The sequence below is a fragment of the Bubalus kerabau genome, chromosome 10 (genome assembly GCF_029407905.1).
Source record: "Bubalus kerabau isolate K-KA32 ecotype Philippines breed swamp buffalo chromosome 10, PCC_UOA_SB_1v2, whole genome shotgun sequence".
Taxonomy (NCBI): domain Eukaryota; kingdom Metazoa; phylum Chordata; class Mammalia; order Artiodactyla; family Bovidae; genus Bubalus; species Bubalus kerabau.
In genome coordinates, this window is record NC_073633.1 from 73,663,729 (window position 1) to 73,687,682 (window position 23,954).

General features: G+C 38.5%; 1 long non-coding RNA gene across 1 annotated transcript in view; it reads right to left on the reverse strand.

Moving 5' to 3' along the window:
• Window positions 1–23,954, reverse strand: part of LOC129621571 (uncharacterized) — a 34,983-nt gene that overhangs the window by 8,099 nt on the left and 2,930 nt on the right. Inside the window, exon 3 of the long non-coding RNA XR_008699451.1 lies at window positions 23,720–23,799. This is a non-coding gene — a long non-coding RNA (uncharacterized LOC129621571). The remainder of the gene's footprint in view (window positions 1–23,719; window positions 23,800–23,954) is intronic.

Genomic DNA, 23,954 nt, shown 5'->3' on the forward strand with positions numbered 1-23,954 from the left:
CAAAAACCCAATCAAAAAATGGGCAGAAGACCTAAATAGACAATTCTCCAAAGACATGCAGATGTGCAAAAGGCACATGTTCAGAATTACTAATTATTAGAGAAATGGAAGTCATTGAGATACCACCTCACATCAGTCAAAATAACCATAATTTTAAAATGTACAAATAAATGCTGGGGAGGCTTTGGAGGAAAGGGAACCCTCCTGCACTACTGGTAGGAGTGTACATTGGTGCAGCCACTATGGAAAACATTATAGAGGTTTCTCAAAAAACTATAGCGTTGCCATATAATCCAATAATCCCACTCCTGGACATATATCCAGACCAAACTCTAATTCAAAAAGATACATGCACCCCTATGTCCCTAGAAGCACAATAACCACAACAGCCAAGACATGAAAGCAAACTAAATGTTCATCAACAGATGAATGGATAAAGAAGATATGCTATATATATGCATATATATACACACAATGGAATGCCATTTGGCCATAAAAAAAAAAAAAGAAATAATGCCATTTGTAGCAACAAGGATGGACCTAGATATTATCATACTAAGTGAGGTAAGTCAGAAAGACAAATATCATGATATTACTCATATGTGGAATCTAAACTATGACACAGATGAACTTATCTATGAAACAAAAACAGACTCACAGACATAGAGAACAGACTCATGGTTGCCAAGGGGGAGGGATGGATTGGGAGTTTGTGATTAGCAGATGCACACTATTATATATAGAATGGATAAACACACGGTCCTACTGTGTGTGTGTGTGTGTGTGTGTGTGTGTGTGTGTATAACAACCATTTTGCTGTACAGCAGTAATTAACACACTATAAGTCAACTATACGTCAATAAAATTAAAATATAGTACCACATACTTTCTTAGTCATTGAGATAAAAATATTCAAGATCCTCAAATTTTTGCCTATCTTGAGATGTTTTCCAAAGTCTTACAACATAGATCATTTCTTTCTATCTTGCTTCCACTGGTCATTAGCTAAAAAGAATATACACATAAGCCTACTTAAAAGATTACAAGACAGCATCATATTCTTAAAGACTGTCTATTTTTGCTATCAGGATGGAAAAATAAAACACTATTTCTGAATGAATACAATGCTATTCTAAGACCTCAAAATCGACTTTCTTTGAAAGCAAAAACTTTTATAACCAAAATAAAAGCCAACAGAGGTCCACTTCCATGTCTTGACTACTGTGAATAATGCTGCAGTGAATATGGAAATGCAGACATCTGGTCTTACTCTTAGTTATTTGATAACAAGAATTCTTTAATGTAAATTAGGAAATGTGGTTTTGGGAACAGAGGGAAACATGATGACTTATATGTTCTGTAGTGGGTTTCTCAGTAAACAGCTCCAGAAGAAAGTTCTCCTTCCCAGAAACACAAAATGTGCCCAAGACTGGCAAAATAAGACCACAATGGTTATGGCTGCCAAAGCTGTAAGCCTGAGAAAGCTATGTTCAAACTGTTGTGGCCCCCTGAACACCCATTGCCAATTGTGGGACTTGCACGGGAATGCCCAAACAGACTATTCTTAAGCATTGCTTACTTCTTTTCTCTTTTAAACAGGTTCTAGTTGAATATCGAGGCTATTCTTATTAAAAAGGTATAATGGACTTTCTTTTTTGCCTAATTCCATGTTTACACTTAAGCTTACATCAGAGTGCCAAGAAATGTTGCTTATAATGCAGATTCCTTAGTCCCATCAACAGAGGCTGATATTCTAGTTCTCAGTCTCTCCAGGAATTTACATTTGACAACCTAGGTGACTAAGAATACTCTGCAGGTAATCCATGTTCCATGCTTGGAGAAATTCTTCAGCTAAATGATTGTGTTGATTGTATGCCTCTGTGGTCGAAATAACTAATTCCACTCTGTGGTTTTGGTTCTCCCAACAAGGTTTCCTAGGAACTTGAGGTGTATGGACCCACATAGAGATGGGAATGAATGGCCTGACCAGTCAAGTTTTCTTCCTACCCTGTGATTCTAACTTCCATTTTCTATCACATGACTGGACCTTACTCAACTTCACTGCTGCTTTTCTAAACTTTTGTTCCTTCTCCTTTAGGACTGATTTAATACATACTTTAACCATTTCTATGTTACAAGGAAAACAATTTCCAAAAATTCTCAAATTAGTTTGAGGGAGTTAAGAGTTAAAAATAATTTTGAGAACTTGCTGAGTTTTCAAAATTGTTATTTAACATGATGAAACTTGCCTGGATCAGTAAACTGGATGTCATCACAGCACATTTCACAGATTTATGGTTCCTATCACTTAGTAATATATTTCTAATAAAACTTGGAAGGGAACCTTTTTTAATCCCAGAGTTTGACTTCTGCATATATTCTGTAAATGTTCTGCTGTTTAGATCCATTGCATTAAACAGACAGGTATTTCCTTATCTATAAAACAGAAGTGGTAATAGGCTTCAACTCCGTGGAGATGTAAAGGTAACATAGTATAGGCACCATGGTACGTAATTGCTCAACTCCGTGGAGATGTAAAGGTAACATAGTATAGGCCCCATGGTACTAACTGCTCAATTAACAATAGTGGTTTACAATATATTGCTCCCCTGCGAGTGAAACCTGACAGGACCCTATGGTACCCTCCCAGATATGAATACTTTTCATGTCCCCAGTTTATTTTTTGTAGGAAACAGCCTTCATTCCTTTCATTGACTTTCCCTGGGTTCCAAAGGGCAGGTTCACACTGTTGCTAATCAGGGAAGCAAGAGAATGCAGAAACAAAGGAGTAAAAATCAAGAAACAGTAATGCAGGGATGGACCTGAAGATTATCCATAAATATCACTTATATGTTGAATCTAAAATATGATACAAATGAACTTATTTGTGAAACGGATACTGACTCACAGACATAGAAAACAGACTTGTGGTTGCCAAGGGGGTGGGGGTGGGAAGACTGGGAATTTGCGATTAGCAAATGAAGATGCAAGCTACTGCATTTCTGCTGCTACTGCTAAGTCGCTTCAGTCGTGTCTGACTCTGTGCGACCCCACAGACGGCAGCCCACCAGGCTCCGCCGTCCCTGGGATTCTCCAGGCAAGAATACTGGAGTGGGTTGCCATTTCCTTCTCCAATGCATGAAAGTGAAAAGTGAAAGTGAAGTCGCTCAGTCGTGTCCAACTCTCAGCGATCTCATGGACTGCAGCCTACCAGGCTCCTCCATCCATGGGATTTTCCAGGCAAGAGTACTGGAGTGGGGTGCCATTGCCTTCTCCATTTCTAAGAACATTTCTAAGATTTCTACGGTTTCTAAGAACATTTCTAAGAACATGGAAAAACAACAAGATACTACTGTATTGTACAGTTCAGTTCAGTTCACTCACTCAGTCGTGTCCGACTCTTTGAGACTCCATGGACTGCAGTACACGAGGCCTCCCCGTCCATCACCAACTCCCGAAGTCCATTGAGTCAGTGATGCCATCCAACCATCTCATCCTCTGTCATCCCCTTCTCCTCCTGCCTTCAATCTTTCTCAGCATCAGGGTCTATACATAATAATATCTTCAAGTTCTCCTGTAGGAACTAAGCTTCCCACCCCACCCCACCCCCCGCAACCAGGTGGAGGTTGATAACTTCATGCTGAGCACAAGATTCTTTGAACACTGCTCTGTTATATCACCACCAGTTGGTTAAGAAGAAAATCTGCACACGGTGGGAGGTGATAAAGACTGATGCCTTCCCCCAAATGGTTAACAAAAATTAACTTTCCCTTTCTTCTAAGACTGTCATCAACTTGGACTGCAAGGACATCCAACCAGTCCATTCTGAAGGAGATCAGCCCTGGGATTTCTTTGGAAGGAATGATGCTAAAGCTGAAACTCCAGTACTTTGGCCACCTCATGCGAAGAGTCCATTGGAAAGGACTCTGATGCTGAGAGGGATTGGGGGCAGGAGGAGAAGGGGATGACAGAGGATGAGATGGCTGGATGGCATCACTGACTCGATGGATGTGAGTCTGAGTGAACTCCGGGAGTTGGTGATGGACAGGGAGGCCTGGCGTGCTGCGATTCATGGGGTCTCAAAGAGTCAGACACGACTGAGCGACTGAACTGAAGACTGTCATGGTCAAGCAGAATCTTTGGAACTGGTTTTTGGACACAAGTCCACTTTCTTCACAAGCTGCCAACCTCCTACATAAAGCAACCTTTCCTTTCCAACCAACACTGGTTTCTCAAGCACTGGATTTCAAGCAGTAAGCAGCTAAACCTCATTTGTTTATATTTCTCAGTGTGTCATCTTTAGAACTTAAAAGTCTTAGAAATTGCTCTCCAAAGAAGTCTTTATAACCTTGACAAACAGTCTAGTACATTCCATATTTAACAGACCTCCGTTTTTTTTTCTCATATAATGTATTTTAAATTCTTGAGGAAAGCTTTAATTGTTAGGCTTTAGCCATTATGGACCCATTATCACACATTCTCAAGATAACATTTTAAATGAAACAAGTGAGCATGAGCCCAATACTGGCCGTTATTATTCATGTGGTTCTAAACCCTAATCTTTAAATAAATACATTGTTGCTTATGCACTGCTCTGACTTAAATATTTTAATAGTTTTTATGCTGGTGACCACACAATGATATTACTTTATGAAAAGAACTATTTAGCAAATATACTTGTGACTATATATTTACTTGTGTGTATTTACTATATATATACTTGTGACTATTGACAATTATGTAGCACTCTTTGGTAGATGTTTCCTAACTTTAAATACCTTTATATTTGATAGTCTCAGAGTCTCAGTCTGTTTATTAGAATTAGTTTATTCACTTGGAATAGTGTACCTCATGGATTGAATGGACAGCAAGATGGATCACCACTCTGTGTTGCATTAGGATCTTTGATTTGTTCTCCTGTTAGTTTCTTGTAGAGTAAGAACATTTAAAACACGACTAACTATACTATTAAATCCAATAAACTAGCAAAATTTCAAGTCCCTCCAGCCCACCAACATTTCCACTGAATGAGAACTCATTTCTCTGAACCAACTGATAGCAGTTAGATTCTTAAAATGTATTTCACAGTCTGCTTATATTTCTAAATTTGTAGGATGAAGTTTGCTTTAGAAAATGAAGGTTTCAGTGATTGATTGAGTCTAATCAACACAACTGAAAAAAAAAAAGCCAATGTGGTCAGTGGGAAGAGCACTGAGTTAGGTATTACTTCCTGGTAATTGTGTGACCTCTAATTAATTGTGTAATCTCAGGCAAGTGACTTAATGTCTGCCTGTTTTTCATATGAGAGATGATGAAATTAAAATAAAAACCGATCACATGTCAGATCACAAAACAAGTTTCAACAAATTTAAGAGACTGATAATTAAACTAAGTATCTTTTTCTACTGTAATGGAATAAAACTAGGAAATAACAACATATGGGAAACAGTAAACTTCACCAAAAAAAAAAAAGTGGGAATGCAATAGCACACATTTGAGCAACCAGTGAGTCAAAGGGAAAATTAAAAAAGAAATTAGACAATACCTTGGGGCAAATGAAAATGAAATGTCAACATATCAAAATTTACATATTATGAAATTCATAACAGTAAGTGCATACATTAAAAGAAAGATTTCAAATAAACAACCTAATGTTATACCTCAAAGAATCAGAGAACAAATTGAGCTCAAAATTAGGAAGTAAAGAGCAGAAATAAAATTTAAAAAAATTTTAAATATGAAACCAGTTAGCTTTTTGAAAAGACAAATCAATTTACAAACTCTTATGCTGGACTAAAGTAAAAAATAAAATCAGAAATGAAAGAAGAGATATAACAGAAATAAAAAGGACAAGAGACTACTATGAACAATTATCCACTAACAAACTGGATAAATTAGAAGAAATGAATAAATTCATAGTATACAGGACCTTACCTGTCTCCTGAGAAACCTGTATGTGGGTCAGGGAGCAACGGTTAGAACTGGACATGGAACCACTGACTGGTTCAAAATTGGGAAAGGGGTATGACAAGGCTGTATATTGTTGCCCTGTTTATTTAACATATGCAGAGTACATCATGTGAAATGCCAGTCTGGATGAATCAATCACAAGCTGGAATCAAGACTGCCAGGAGAAATATCAACAAACCTCAGATATGCAGATAATACTGCTCTAATGGCAGGAAGTGAAGAACTCAAGAGCCTCTTGATGAAGGTGAAAGAGGAGAGTGAAAAAGCTGGCTTGAAACTCAACATTCAAAAAACTAAGATCATGGTATCCAGTCCCATTAATCACTTCATGGTAAATAGAAAGGAAAAATGGAAACAATGACAGATTTTATTTTCTTGGGTTCCAAAATCATTGTAGATGATGATAGAAGCCATGAAATTAAAAGATGAAAGCTATGACAAGCCTAGACAGCATATTAAAAAGCAGAGACATCACTTTGCCCACAAATGTTCATTTAGTCAAAGCTGTGGTTTTTCCAGTAGTTATGTACAGATATAAGAGCTGGACCAAAAGAAGGCTGAGCACCAAAGAAGTGATGCTTTTGAATGTAGTGCTGGATAAGACTCTTGAGAGTGCCTTGGACTGCAAGGAGCTTAAACCAGTCAATCCTAAAGGAAACCAACCCTGAATATTCATTGGAAGCACTGATGCTTAAGCTGAAGCTCCAATACTTTGGCCACCTGATGCAGAGAACCTACTTATTGGGAAAAACTCTGATGCTGGGAAAGACTGAAGGCAAAAGAAGAAGGGGAGGCAGAGGATGAGATGGTTAGACAGCATTCCCAACTCAATGAACATGAATTTGAAAAAAACTCCAGGAGATACTGGAGGACAGAGGAGCTAGTGTGCTGCAGTCGATGGGGTTGCAAAGAGTCGGACACGACTCAGCAACTGAACAGCAGCAGCAATACGGGACCTAGCAAAACCAAATCATGAAGAAACAGAAACCAACAGACCCATAACCACTATGGAGATTTACTCAGTAATAGAAAATCTCCCAAAGAAAACTCAGAATCAAACAGCTTCCCTGGTAAATTCTACCAAACATGTGAAGAAAAAATAGTGCCAATCATCTCAAACTCTGCTCAAGGTTGGAAAGGAGAGAAGGAACCCTTTCAAATTCATTTTATGAAGTCAGCATTACTTTAATAACAAGCTAGATGAAGACTTTACAAGAAACAAAAACTGTAAGCCAATAACTCTAATGAATATAGAGGATCTTACGCCATAACCAAGTGGGATTTATCCCTGAGTTGCAAGGATGACTCAAAATATGAAAATAGATTAATGTGATATATCACATTATGAGAATAAAGAATAAAAATTGCATGGTTGGAAATGGCCAAGATGGCAGAGTAGAACCCTAAGCTTACCTCCTCTAATGAACACATCAAAATAACAATCTGCAGAACAACAATCATTGAAAAACACTGAAACCTACCAGAAAAGATCATCTACAACTAAACAAATTAAGAAAGAACCACAAGACTGGTAGGAGAGGCAGACTTGTGATATCATCAAATCCCATACCCTCAGGGTGTGCAAACCACCAACTAGAGGATAGTTGTATTACAGAGATTCTCCCACAGTGGTGAGAGTACTGAACCCCACGTTAGGCTCCCTAGCCTACAGTCCTGGCACCTGGAAAAGGAGACCCCAGAGCATTTGGCTTCAAAAGCCAGTGGGCTTCATTAAAAGAGGCCACAGGAGTGGGGGAAATAGAGGCTTCACTCTTAAATGGTGCACACAAAATCTCATGCACCCTGACGAAAAACAAAAGCAAAAATTTGATAGGGAGCTGGGTTAGACATATCTGCTGGTCTTGGAGGGTCTCCTGGGGAGGTGAGGAGCAGGTGTCACAATGGGGATATAGACACTGGTGGCAGATATATCATTAGGCATTCATCTATATGAGCTCTCATGGTGGTGACAATTTGGCATTAAGACCTTGCCGCACCTAATGGCTTTTGGACTGCACTACTGGGATGCCTTGGGCCAAAAAGCAAACTAGGGATGGACAGAGGCCCATCCATCATCAGACAGGTTGTCTAATGATTTCCTGAGCCCACAGCCACCTCTAGACATGGCCCTGCTAACCAAAGGCCCAACAGCCAGCTCTAACCTCCAACAGGCAGGCACTGACACCTCCCACCAAGAAGCCAGCACAAACCTCTAGACCAGCCTCACCCAACAGGGGGCAGGTACCAACAATAAGACAACTACAGAAAACTAACCAAAATGATAACATGGATCACAGCCCTGTGTGACTCAAACTATGAGCCATGCTGCGCAGTGCCACCCAAGATGGACAGGTCACAGTGGAGAGTTCTGACAAAATGTGGTCTACTGGAGTAGGGAATGGCAAACCACTTCAGCATTATTGCCTTGAGAACCCCACAAAGAGTATGAAAAGGCAAAAAAATTCGACACAAAAGATGAGCTCCCCAGGTCAGTAGGGTCCAATATGCTATTGGTGAAGAGTGGAGAAACAGCTCCAGAAAGAATGAAGAGGCTAAGCCAAAGCAGAAACGATGCCCAGTTGTGGATATGTCTGGTGGTGAAATTAAAATCCAGTGCTGTAAAGAACAATATTACATGGGAACCTGGAATGTTAGGTCCATGAACCAGGCTAAATTGGATGTGGTCAAACAGGAGATGGCAAGAGTGAACATTGACATTTTAGAAATCAGTGAACTAAAATGGACCCAAATGGGCAAATTTAATTCAGAAGACCATTATATTTACTACTGTGGGCAAGAATCCCTTTGAAGAAATGAAGTAGCCCTCATAGGCAACAAAAGAGTCCGAAATAGAGTACATAGGTGCAATATCAAAAACGACAGAATGGTCTCTCTTCATTTCCAAGGCAAACCATTCAACATGACAGTAATCCAAGTCTATGCCCCAACCACTAATGCTGAAGAAGCTGAAGTTGAATATCTGTGAAGACCTGCAAGACCTCTAGAACTAACACTCCAAAAGATACCCTTTTCATCATAGGGAACTGAAATGCAAAAGTAGAAGTCAAGAGATACATGGAATGACAGGCAAGTTTAGCCCTGAAGTACAAAATGAAGCGGGGCAAAGGCTAACAGTTTTGCCAAGACAATGAGTTGGTCATAGCAAACACCCTCTTCCAACAACACAAGAGACAACTCTACACATGGACATCACCAGACAGTCAAATGCAAAAAGGCAAAATGGTTGTCCAAGGAGGGCTTACAAAAGCTGAGAACACATGTATACCTGTGGCGGATTCATTTTGATATTTGGCAAAACTAATACAATTATGTAACGTTTAAAAACAAAATAAAATAAAAAAAAAAAAGAAGAGAAGCAAAAGGCAAATGACAAAAGGAAAGATAAACCCATTTGAATGCAGAGTTCCAAAGAGAGATAAGGAGAGAGTTGCAAGGAGAGATAAGAAAGCCTTCCTCAGTGATCAGTGCAAAGAAATAGAGGAAAACAATAGAATGGAAAAGACTAGAGATCTCTTCAAGAAAATTAGTGCTATCAAGGGAACATTTCATGCAAAGATGGGCACAATAAAGACAGAAACTGTATGGACCTAACAGAAGCAGAAGATATTAAGAAGAAGTGGCAAGAATACACAGAAGAACTATACAAAAAAGATCTTAATAACGTGGATAATCATAATGGTATGATCACTCACCTAGAGCCAGACATCCTGGAATGTGACGTCAAGTGGGCCTTAGGAAGCGTCACTATGAACAAAGCTAGGAGATGATGATGGAATTCCAGTTGAGCTATTTCAAATCCTAAAAGATGATGCTGTTAAAGTGCTACACTCAATATGCCAGCAAATTTGGAAAATTCAGCAGTAGCCACAGGACTGGAAAAGGTTAGTTTTCATTTCAGTGCCAAAGAAGGGAAATGTCAAAGAATGTTCAAACTACCGCACAATTCCACGCATTTCACATGCTAGCAAAGTCATGCTCAAAATCCTCCAAGCTAGGCTAAAACAGTTTGTGAACTGAGAACTCCCAGATGTACAAGCTTGTTTTAGAAAAGACAGAGGAACCAGAGATCGAATTGCCAACATCCATTGGATCATCAAAAAAGCAAGAGAATTCCAGAACAACATCTACTTCTACTTTGATTGACTATACTAAACCCTTTGACTGTGTGGATCACAACAAACTGTGGAAAATTCTTCAAGAGATGGGAATACCAGACCACCTGACCTGCTTCCAACAAAACCTGTATGCAGGTCAAGAAGCAACAGTTAGAACTGAAGATGGAAGAACAGACTGGTTCCAAATAGGAAAAGGAGTACGTCAAGGGTGTATATGGTCACCTTGCTTATTTAACTTATATGCAGAGTATATCATGCAAAATGCCAGGCTAGATGAAGCACAAGCTGGAATCAAGATTACTGGGAGAAATATCAATAACCTCAGATATGCAGATGACACCATCCTAATTGCAGAAAGCAAAGAGAAAGTAAGAGCCTCTTGGTGAAGTTGAAAGTTCAGTTCAGTCACTCAGTCGTGTCTGACTCTTTGCGACCCCATGAGTTGCAGCACGCCAGGCCTCCCTGTCCATCACCAACTCCCGGAGTTCACTCAGACTCACGTCCATCGAGTCAGTGATGCCATCCAGCATCTCATCCTCTGTCGTCCCCTTCTCCTCCTTACCCCAATCCCTCCCAGCATCAGAGTCTTTTCCAATGAGTCAACTTTTCGCATGAGGTGGCCAAAGTACTGGAGTTTCAGCTTTAGCATCATTCCTTCCAAAGAAATCCCAGGGCTGATCTCCTTCAGAATGGACTGGTTGGATCTCCTTGCAGTCCAAGGGACTCTCAAGAGTCTTCTCCAACACCACAGTTCAAAGGCATCAATTCTTCGGGGCTCAGCACAGTCCAACTCTCACATCCATACATGACCACAGGAAAAACCATAGCCTTGACTAGACAGACCTTTGTTGGCAAAGTAATGTCTCTGCTTTTGAATATGCTATCTAGGTTGGTCATAACTTTCCTTCCAAGGAGTAAGCGTCTTTTAATTTCATGGCTGCAATCACCATCTGCAGTGATTTTGGAGCCCCCCAAAATAAAGTCTGACACTGTTTCCACTGTTACCCCATCTATTTGTCATGAAGTGATGGGACCAGATGCCATGATCTTCGTTTTCTGAATGTTGACCTTTAAGCCAACTTTTTCACTCTCCTCTTTCACTTTCCTCAAGAGGCTTTTAGCTCCTCTTCACTTTCTGCCATAAGGGTGGTGTCATCTGCATATCTGAGGTTATTGATATTTCTCCCAGCAATCTTGATTCCAGCTTGTGCTTCTTCCAGCCCAGCTTTTCTCATGATGTACTTTGCATATAAGTTAAATAAGCAGGGTGACAACATACAGCCTTGACATACTCCTTTTCCTATTTGGAACCAGTCTGTTGTTCCATGTCTAGTTCTAACTGTTGCTTCCTGACCTGCATACAGGTTTCTCTAGAGGCAGGTCAGGTGCTCTGGTATTCCTATCTCTTTCAGAATTTTCCACAGTTTATTGTGATGCACACAGTCAAAGGCTTTGGCATAGTCAATAAAGCAGAAATGGATGTTTTTCTGGAACTCTCTTGCTTTTTCCATGATCCAGCAGATGTTGGCAATGTGATCTCTTGTTCCTCTGCCTTTTCTAAAACCATCTTGAACATCTGGAAGTTTATGGTTCACGTATTGCTGAAGCCTGGCTTGGAGAATTTTGAGCATTACTTTACTAGCGTGTGAGATGAGTGCAATCGTGCGGTAGTTTGAGCATTCTTTGGCATTGCCTTTCTTTGGGATTGGAATGAAAACTGACCTTTTCCAGTCCTCTGGCCACTGCTGAGTTTTCCAAATTTGCTGGCATATTGAGTGTAGCACTTTCACAGCATCATCTTTCAGGATTTGAAATAGCTTAACTGGAATTCCATCGCCTCCACTAGCTTTGTTCTTAGTGATGCTTTCTAAGGCCCACTTGACTTCACATTCCAGGATACCTGGCTCTAGGTGAGTGATCACACCATCGTGATTATCTGGGTCATGAAGATCTTTTTTTGTACAGTTCTGTGTATTCTTGCCACCTCTTCTTAATATCTTCTGCTTCTGTTAGGTCATACCATTTCTGTCCTTTATCAAGCCCATCTTTGCATGAAATGTTCCCTTGGTATCTCTAATTTTCTTGAAGACATCTCTAGTCTTTCCCATTCTGTTGTTTTCCTCTATTTCTTTGCATTGGTCGCTGAGGAAGGCTTTCTTATCTCTTCTTGCTATTCTTTGGAACTCTGCATTCAGATGCTTATATCTTTCCTTTTCTCCTTTGCTTTTCGCTTCTAAGAGGATAGTGAAAAGCTTGGCTTAAAACTCAGCGTTCCGAAAGCTAAGATCATGGCATCTAGTCCCATGACTTCATGGAAAATAGATGGGGGAACAATGGAAACAATGACAGACTTTATTTTGGGGGGCTCCAAAATCACTGCAGATGGTGACCGTAGCCATGAAATTAACAGACACTTGCTGGTTTCAAGAAAAGCTATGACCAACTTAGACAACATATTAAAAAGCAGACATCACTGTGCTGACAAAGGTCCGTATAGTGAAAGCTACAGTTTTTGCAGTAGTCATGTACCTATTGACAGTCTGACCATAAAGAAAGCTGAGGACTGAAGAATTGATGCTTTTGAACTGTGTTGCTGGAGAGACTCTTGAAAATCCCCTGGACTGCAAGAAGATCAAACTAGTCAGTCCCAAAGGAAATCAACCCTGAATATTCACTGGAAGGACTGATTCTGAAGTTCCAATATTTTGGCCACCTGATGCAAAGAGCCAACTCATTGGTAAAGACCCTGATGCTGGGAAAGATTAAGGGCAAGAGGAGAAGGGGGAGACAGAGAATGAGATGTTTGGATGGTATTACTGATTCAGTGGACATGAGTTTGAGCAAACTCATGTCCACTGAGATAGTGAAGGACAGGGAATACTTGTGTGCTGCTGTCCATGCATTGCAAAGAGTTGTACATGACTGAACAATTGAAAAAGAAGAGCAGTGCCTCAGCCTACAGATCAAGTCTGCAAATACAGGCCAGACACCACCCTGGGACCAGCTGGCCCCTAACCCTCGGGTCACAAGTGGGGAGTACACTGCTGGGATGCATGGGATAGCTCCTACTGAGGGCCACTGCTCCTCAGTTGAGAAACATAACCAATCTACCACATACATAAAAAGACAAATAGCAATTTAAACAAAATGAGGTGACAGAGGACTATGTCTCAGATGAAGAAACAAGATAAAACCCCAGAGAAACAACTAAGTGATGTGGAGATAGGCAATCTACCCAAGAAAGAATTTAGGGTAATAATTGTAAAGATGATCAAAGAATAAAGGAGGAAAATAGGTGACAGAGTTAGAAATGAGAACTTTTTATCAAAGAAATAGAAAATATAAAGAAAAACCATACAAAGAATACAATAACTGAAAAGAAAAATACACTAGAAAGAATAGTGGAATAAATGAGGCAGAAGAAAGGATCATGAGCTGGAAGATACAGCAGTAGACATCACACTGCCAAACAGGAAAAAAAAAAAAAACAGGATGAAAGAATGAAAATAAATGAGGTGAATTTAAGAAACTACTGAGACATTGTGTATGCTAATACAATTGAGTATTGCATTAGAGGGATCCCAAAAGGAGAAGAGAGAGAGAGAATGGGCCTGAGAAAATATCTGAAGAGATAATAGCTGAAAACTTCCCTAACCTGGGGAAGGAAAATAGTCATCCAAGTCCAGGAAGCACAGACAGTCCTATACAGGAATACACTACAACACATTGTAATCAAAATGACAAAAGTTAAAAGTTGTGGAGCAAAAGAAACCCTCCTACATTGCTGGTGGGAATAATAAATTAATACAACTATTGTACTATGGAGAACAGTATGGAGGTTACTCAAAAAACTAAAAATAGAGTTACCATGTGATCCAACAATCCCACTCCTGGCCATATGTCCAGAAAAGATGAAAACTCTAATTAGAAAAGACACACAAGATCCAGTGTTCATTGGAGCACCATTTACAATAGCCAAGACGTGGAAGCAACCTAAATGTCCATCAACAGATGAATGAATAGAGAAGATATGGAATACCACTCAGTCATTAAAAAGAACAAAATAAAGCCATTTGCAGCAACATGGATGGACATGGAGTTTATCACAGTAAATGAAGTAAGTCTGAGAAAGACAAATATCATATGATATCACTTGTATGTAGAAACTAATACAAATGATACAGATGAACTTATTTACAAACCAGAAACTGACTCAAAGATCTCAAAATCAAACTTACAGTTCCCAAAGGAGAAACATGAGGTGAAGTGATAAATTAGGAGTTTGGGATTAACATATACACACTACAGAATAGGGAACTTTCCTCGATATTCTGTAAGAACTGATATGGGAAGAGAATCTGAAAAAGAATTAGAGGCTACATATATTACATATACATATAATCTGATTCACTTTGCTGTAAACCTGAAAGCCAACATTGTAAGTCAAGTATACGCCAATAAATTTTTTTTAATAAAGAGAATATTAAATGCAACAAGGGGAAGGCAACAAATACCCTACAAAGGAATTCCCATAAGTCCATCAGCTGAGTTTTCAGCAGAAACTCTGCAGATCAGAAGGGAATGGCATGATATACTTAAAATGATGAAAGAGAAAAACCTACAACCAAGAATACTCTACCCAGAAGGCGCTCATTTAGATTTTATGGAGAAATCAAAAGCTTTACAGACAAGTAAAAGCTAAAAGATTTCAGGACCACCAAACCAGCTTTACAACAAAGGCTAAGATAACTTCTTTAGGTGGAAAAGGAAAAACCACAACTGGAAACAAGAAAATAACAAAATGGAAAAGCTCATCGGTAAAGGCAAACATACAGTAAAGGTGGGAAATCATCCAGGCACAGTGAGTAGGGAGTTAAAAGACAAAAAGTAGTAAAATCATTTGTAGTCACAATAAGCAGTTAAGAGACATATAAAACAATTAGATGTAAAACATAGTATCAAAAACAGTAATGGTGGGGGGAAATATAAATGCAGCGTTATCTAAAATATATTTGAAATTAAGAGATAAGCAACTGAAGGGCTTCCCTGGTGGCACAGTGGATAAGAATCCTCCTTCCAGTACAGGAGACACTGGTTTGATCTTTGATCTGGGAAGATTCCACATGCTACGGAGCAACTAAGCTTGTGTGCCCATAACTACTGAGCCTAAGCTCTAGAGCCTGTGAGCAGCAACTACAGAGTCCATGTGCTATAACTGCTAAAACTCTCATGCTCGAGGGCCCATGAGCTGCAACCACTAAGCCTGTGTGCTGCAATGACTGAAGCCCACGTGCCCTAGAGCCGTGTTCTGCAACGAGAAGCCACCGCAATAAGGAGCCTGTGCACTGCAATGTAGAGCAGCCCCTGCTCACCACAACTAGAGAAAGCCTGCTCAAAGCAACAAAGACCCAGCACAGCCGAAAAAGAGAGAGATAAGCAACTGAAACCAAGCACAAATAAATGGTGACTCCTATACAAAAGTGTCAGAGTAACCATAAAACAAAGATCTATAATAAACTAAAAAGAAAAAAGAATCCAGATATAACACTAAAGAGAGTCACCAAATCTCAAGAGAAGAGGATAAAGGAAGAAAAGGGAAAGAGAGATCTATAAAAACAAATTCAAAATGGAGAGAGTGGAGACAAGACGGAGGAGTATAAGGACAGCCACCTCTTCTCATGAAAACAACAAAATCACAACTAACTGCTGAACAACCATGGACCCAAAAAAATACTAGAACTGAAACAGGAGAGAAGGGGGAAGGGCACAACTCTTTAAAGAATGACATAGTCTAAGGATACAACATAAACCGCTTCGAATCAAATGGGTCCAAGATGGCAAACAAGTCAACTTCGACTAGACCTTGATCCTCAGTCAGTAAGCTAAAAGACACACCCAGAGGCGCCATGACAGTCCCTGCTGCTACTGCTGCTAAGTCACTTCAGTCGTGTCTGACTCTGTGCGACCCCACAGATGGCAGCCCACCAGGCTCCCCCATCCCTGGGATTCTAGGTACCATCAAAAGACCAAAAAGTGTTTGGTGACCCAACTCCTGGAAATCTCTACCCTTTCCCCAAAATAGTTGAAATAATCTTCCCATTCATTAGCCTATGAATTACCCAACCCATAAAAGCTAGAGTGAGAGTGAAGTCGCTCAGTCGTGTCCAACTCTTTGCAACCCCATGGACTGTAGCCTACCAGGCCCCTCTGTCCATGGGATTTTCCAGGCAATAGTACTGGAGTGGATTGCCATTTCCTTCTCCAGGGGATCTTCCCAACCCAGGGACTGAACCTGGGTCTCCCGCATTGTAGACAGATGCTTTACCGTCTGAGCCACGAGGGAAAGCTAACCACACTGCATTTTCAAGGTCCCTGAACTCACCCACCGGGATGGCACACACTCTGTCTATGGAGTGTGTTTCTCTCTGAATCTGAATACATCTACTTCTTACCTATCACTTTGTCTCTCACTGAATTCTTTCTACGATGAGACATCAAGAGCCTGAGCTTAATTCCATCCTGAAACCAGGTACTGTAGGTTTTAGCTTGGTTCATGTCCCAGCCACGTGGGTTAGAGGCCCAAACTGGGTTTTGGCTGGGTTTGAGTCCCAACCATGTGGGTTTAGAATCATAAAGTGGGTTTTGGTTGGGTTTGAGTCCTGGCCATGTGAGTTTGAGTTCCAAACTGGGTTTTGAGTCCAAGCCACGTGGGTTCAAGTCCTAAGTAGGGTTTTGGCCAGGTTCAAGTCCTGGTTATGTGGGTTTGAGTCCCAAACAGGATTTTGGCTGGGTTTGAGTCCCAATCTGAGGTAAACAATTTCAGAACCTACCAAAAAAGATATCCTACCATGCAAAGACAAAGACAAAGAAGCCACAATGATATGGTAGGAGGGTTGCAATAGCAATAAAATCAAATCCCATACCTGCCAGATGGGCAAATCACAAACTGAAAATATTTATACAACAGAAGTGAACGTTCTAAGCCCCACATCAGGCTACAGTCCATGGGGTCACAAGTGCCAGACATGACTTAGCGACAAAACCACTACAATTATAAAGATCAGAGCAGAAATAAAATAAATAGAGACAAAGAAAATAATAGAAAATATCAATAAAACTAAAAACTGGTCCTTTGAAAAGATAAACAAAATTGATACACCTTTAGCCGGACTCATCAAAAATAAAAAAGGAAGAGGGCCCAAGTCAATACAATTAGAAATGAAAAAAGAGAAGCTACAACTGACACCACAGAAATAAAAAGGATCATAAGAGACTACAAGTAGCTATATGCCAACAAAATGGACAACTTAGAAGAAATGGACATATTCTTAGAAATGTACACTCTCCCAAGACTGAACAAGGAAGAAATAGAGAAAATGAACAGACCAATTTCCAGTGCAGAAAACGAGCCAGTAATTTAAAAACTTCCAACAAGCAAAAATCCAGGAACAGATGTCTTCACTGGTGAATTCTACCAAACAATTAAGAGCTAATACCTATCCTACTAAAACTATTCCAAAAATTGCAGAGGAAAAAACACTTCTGAACTCATTCTCTGAGGCCAGCATCACCCTGATACAAAACCAAAGATATCACACACACACACACACAAAGAAAATTACAGTCCAATATCATTCATGAATATAGATGCAAAAATTCAGAACAAAACAGTAGTAAATCTACTCCAACAATAAATTAAAAGGATCACTGACTATGATCAAGTGGAATTTATCCCAGAGATGCAAGAATTTTTCAATATTTTCAAGTCAGTCAGTGTGATGTATCACATCAACAAACTGAAGAGCAAAAAAGCCTTATGATCATCACAGAAGATATAGAAAAATCTTTTGATAAAATTCAACATCCATTTTTGCTAAAAATTCTTCAGAGAGTGAACATAGAAGGAACATACCTCAACATAATAAAGATGATATACAGTAAATAAAAGCTAACATCACACTCAACAGTGGAAAGCTGAAAGCATTTCCTCTAAGATCAGGAAGAGGACAGGGATGTCTACTTTGGCCACTTCTATTCAACATAGTTTTGGCAGTCCTAGTCATGGCAATCAGAGAAGAAAAAGAAGAAATTCAAATTGGAAAGAAGTAAAACCATCATTGTTGATGACATGATTCTCTACATAGAAAATCCTAAAGATGTTACCAGAAAACTACTAGAGCTCATTGATTAATTTGGCCAAGTTGTTGGATATAAAATGAGAATACAGAAATCTGTTGTATTTCTATACACTAACAATGAAAGATCAGAAAGATAAATTTAAGGAACAATCCCATTTACCATCATCAAAAGGAATAAAATACCTAGCAATGAATATACCCAAGATGGCAAAAGACCTATACTCCAAAAATTGCAAGACACTGGTGAAAGAAATGGAAGATGACACAAATAGATGGAATGATGTACCACATACTTGGAGTGGAAGAATCAATATTGTTAAAATGACCACACTACCCAAAACAATCTACAGATTCAGTGCAATCCCTATCAGATTACCAATGGCATTTTTCACAGAAGTAGCACAACATTTTTAATATCTGCATTGAAACACACAAAAAAACCATGAACAAGTAAAACAATCTTGAGAAAGATGATTGAAGCTGCAGCAATCATGCTCCCTGACTTTGGATCACGTTACAAATAGAGTAATCAAAACAGTATGGTACTGGCACCAAAGCACACAAATAGATCAATGGAATAGGATGGAAAACCCAGAAATAAACTCACCCACTCATGGTCAATTAATCTATGACAAGGAGTTAAGAATATACAGTGGAGAAAAGACAGTTTCTTTAATAAGTGGTGTGGAGAAAACTGAACAGCTAAATGTAAAGAAGGAAATAAAAACATTCTCTAACACCACACACATACACACAAACAACCTCAAAATGGATTAAAGACCTAAAAATAAGATGGGATACTATAAAACTCCTAGAAGAAAACAGGCAGAAAACCTTTTGACATAAATTGTAGCAGTACTTCTTTGGGATCTGTTCCTAGAATAATGGATATTAAAAAAATAAACAAATGGGGCTTCACTAAGCTCAAAAGCTTTGGCACAGCAAAAGAAATCATAAATAAAATGAAAAGACAATGCACAGAGTGGGTGAAAATAATTGCAAACAATGCAAACAATTGCAAACAAAACACACCAAGTGATTAATGTTCAAAATATACAAACTACTCACACAGCTTTAATATCAAAACAAACAAACATGACTAGAGAAATGAAATCAATACTACAATGAGGTTTCACCTCCGAACAGCAATCATTTAAAAGTCTACAAACAACAAATGCTGGACAGGGTGTGAAGAAAAAGGAAACCTCCTATACTGTTGGTAGGAATGTAAAGTGATGCAGCCACTATGGTAAACAGTATGGAGGCACCTTAAAAAACTAAAAGAGTTTTTCATATAGTGCAACAATCCCACTCTTGGGCATATATACAAAACTATAGTTTAAAAAGATACATGCAGCCCAATGTTCATAGCAGGACTATTTGCAATAATAAAGACATACTGCTACTGCTAAGTCACTTCAGTCGTGTCTGACTCTGTGCGACCCCATAGACGGTAGCCCACCATGCTTCCCTGTCCCTGGGATTCTCCAGGCAAGAACACTGGAGTGGGTTGCCATTTCCTTCTCCAATGCATGAAAGTGAAAAGTGAAAGTTAAGTCGCTCAGTCGTGTCCGACTAGAAGCAACCTAAATGTCCATTGACAGATGAGTGAATAAAGATGTGATATATATATATATACACACACACAATACAACCAACCATAAAAAAAGTATGAAATAATGCTATTTACAGCAACATGAATAAACCTACAGATTACCATATTAAGTAAGAGAGAAAGACAAATATATGATATCACTTATTGTGAAATCTAAAAAATAGTACAAATCAACTTACAAAATAGAAATGGACTCATAAACATAGAAAACAAGCTTATGGCTACCCAAGTGGATGAGGGGTAGATAAATTAGGAGTTTAAGATTAACATACATATTCTACTATAATAAAGCAGGTAAACCAGAAGGGCCTACTGTATAGCAGAGGGAATTCAATATCTTGTAATAACTTAAAATGGAAAAGAATCTGGAAAAGTATATATATATATATATATATGTATATATGTCATATATAACAGAATCACTTTGCTATAACCTTATTTGAAAGACAACATTGTAAATTATACTTCAATTAAAAAATTTTAAATGGCATGATCGTCTCAATAGATGCAAAAAAACCTGATGTGATCAAATTTAACATTCATTCACAATAAAAACTCTCAATAAATCAGGAACGAAAGGTAAATATCTCAACATTATAAAGGCTGTAAATGAAAAGCACACAGCTAACATTCCATGGTGTGTAACTGCAAGTTTCCTCTAACAGTCAGAACAAGTCAAGGGTGTCCACTCACCATTTCTATTTAACGTGGTACTGGAAGTTCCACCCAGAGTAATTAGACAAGAAAGAAAAAGCATCCAAATTGGAAACAAAGAAGTAAAATCATCCCTGTTTATAGACAATGTGGTCTTGTATATAGAAAACACCAAGATTCCATTGAAAATAATTATAATCAATGAAATCAGTAAATTTGCAGGATACAAAAGTCAACATACAAAAATCAGTTGCATTTCTGTACACTAACAGTGAATTATCTGAAAAGGAAATTGGGAAAACGATGCCATTCACAGTAGCACTAAAACAAAGAAAATACTTAGGGATAAACTGAGGTGAAATATTTATATACTGAAAATTAAAATACCGATGACAGAAATTTAGAAATAAACAAATGGAAAAACTTCCCATTTTCATCAATTGGAAGACTTAATATTGTTAAAATATTCATTCCATCCAAAGCAATAGACAGATTCAACACAATCTCTATCAAAATTCTAAAGATTTTTTTAACAATTCTACAATTCATTGGAAACCACAAAGAATCACAAATATCCAAATCAATTCTAAAAAGAACAAAACTAGAAGGTATCACACTTTGATTTCAAGACATTTTATAAAGATACAGTAATCAAAACAATACGGCACAATCAACAATACTGCGATTTTTAAAAAGTGTGGTACTGGCATAACAGACATACAAACCAAATAGAATAGAATAGAGAGCCCACAAATAAATCTGTGCTTGTATGATCAACCAATTTCAACAAGAGTGCCAAGAATACACAATAGGGAAAGAAGAGTCTCTCCAACTATTTGGTATTGGGAAAAGGGGATATCCACATATTACAGAATGAAATTGGATCTGTATTTTACACCATCTATAAAAATCAACTCTAAAGGAGTTAAAGATAAGAAATCTGAAAATGTAATAGTCCTAGAAGAACACAAGGGGAAAACCTTTATGCCATTGGTATTGGTAATGATTTCATGGATATGACAGACACCAAAAGCCCATGGAACAAAAACAAAACAAACAAGTGAGACTACATCAAACTAAAAAGCTTCTGCATAGCAAAAGAAACTATTAACAGCGGGAAAACGCAACGTGTGGAATGAGAGAAAATATTTGTAAACGATATATCTGATGAGGTGTTAATCTCCAAAGTATATAAATAACTCATACAACTCAACAAACAAACCTAATAACCCAATCTTTTAAAAGGGAAGGAAGCCTTAAATAGATACATCTTCAAAGAAGGTACACAAATGACCAACAAGTATATGAAAAAAATGCTCTTCATCACTCATCATCGGGGAAATTCAAATAAAAGCCACAATGAGGTATCACCTCATACTTGTTAGAATGGCTTTAAAAAAAAAAAAAAAACATAAAGACAAGTGTTGGCACGGATGTGTAGAAGTAGGATTCCTGCACACTGTTAGTGGGGATGCAAAATGGTATAGGCTCCATGGGAAGCAGCAGGAAAGTTGCTCAAAAAAAGTTAAAAATAGAACTTCTTTATTATTCAGCAATCCCACTTCTCAATATATATCCAAAGAATTGAAATCAGGATCTTGAAGAGATATTAGCCCTTCCATCTTCATTGCAGCACTATTCACAATAGCCAAGTGAGGAAACAACCCAAATGTCTGTTGACAGATGATTGCATAAAGAAAATGTGGTATATACGTACAATGAAATATTATTCAGCCTTAAAATAGAAGGAAATTCTGAAATTTGAAACAGAAGGAAATTCTACTATTTACCCTACCAAATTTTTATGACTAAGTAATACTTCATTGTGTATATATACCACATCATTTTTATCCATTCATCTGTCGATGGGCATTTAGTTTACTTCTGTGCCTTGGCTATTGTACATACTGCTGCTATGAACATCAGGGTGCATGTATCTTTTCAAAATGGAGTTTCTTTTTTCAAATATATGCCCAGGAATGGGATTGGGGGATCATATGATAACTCTTTTAGTTTAGGAAACCTCCATAATGTTTTCCATAGTGGCTGCACCAATTTATATTCCCACCAACCATGCAGGAGGGTTCCTTTTTCTCCACACCCTTTTCAGCATTTGGTATCGGAGACTTTTTAATGTTGGCCATTCTGACCAGTGTGGGGTGATAGCTCATTGATTTGCATTTCTCTAATTAAAGAATCCACCTGGCAATGCAGGAATGTGAGTTGGGAAGATCACCTGGAGAAGGAAATGGCAACTCACTCCAGTATTCTTGCCTGGGAAATCCCATGGAGAGAGAAGCCTGGTGGGCATGTCCATGAGGTTGCAAAAAAGTCAATCATGACTCATCAACTAAATAACAATAATTACAGATGTTGAGCGTTTTTAATATGCCTGTTGGCCATCTGTGTGTCTTCTTTGGAGACATGTCTATTTAGGTCTTCTGCCCATTTTTTCACTACATTTTTTGTTCATGGTGTTATTGAGTTGTATGAGTTGTTTGCATATTTTGGAAATTAAGCCTTTGTCAGTCGCATCATTTGCAGATCCTTCCTCCCAGCCTGTACGCTGTCTTTTCATTTTCTGTATGGCTTCCTTTGCTGTGCAAACACTTGTAAGCTTGATGAGATCCCATTTGCTTATTTTTGCTTTTATTTCTATTCCCTTGGGAGACTGACCTAAGAAAACATTGGCATGATTTATGTTGGAGATTTATGCTTTGCCTATGTTCTCTTCTAGAAGTTTTACAGTGTCCTGTCTTATATTTAAGACTTTAAGTCATTTTCAGGGTGAGTGTGTGCAAGGAGTGAGAGTGTGTTCTAACTTCACTGAGTTACACGAGGCTGTCCAACTTCTCCCAACACTACTTGCTGAAGAGTCTCCAGAAAAAAGCAATATTTTAGGTATACATTTTGTTAGCTTAAATTGGCAAAATTACTCAAATAAGAAAAAATATGAAATCTAGGATTATCAAAAATAGTTATAATCTTATATCAGCCTTATCAGTTACTCTGTGTTGGGGTGGGGAAAAAAAGAGTCACAACACACCTTCAATCTTAATACTAGTCAATACCAAGCAGGAGCTTGAAACAGAAATACAAAATCTTTTCAAAGTTAAATCACTAACAACAATATCTATTCTTATAAATATTCATGTCAGACAAAAATCACCTTTTAGAGTAATACAAAAACATTTATAGTATGGTACCTTGCATGATGGGGCTTCCCAGGTGGCTCAGTGGTAAAGAATCCTCCTACCAATGCAGGAATGTGAGTTGGGAAGATCACCTGGAGAAGGAAATGGCAACCCACTTCAGTATTCTTGCCTGGAAAATCCCATGAACAGAAGAACCTGGTGGGCTACAGTCCATGAGGTCACAGAGTCAGCCACGACTTAACAACGAAACAGCCTTGCACAATATCCAAGTGTAGGCAGACACCAA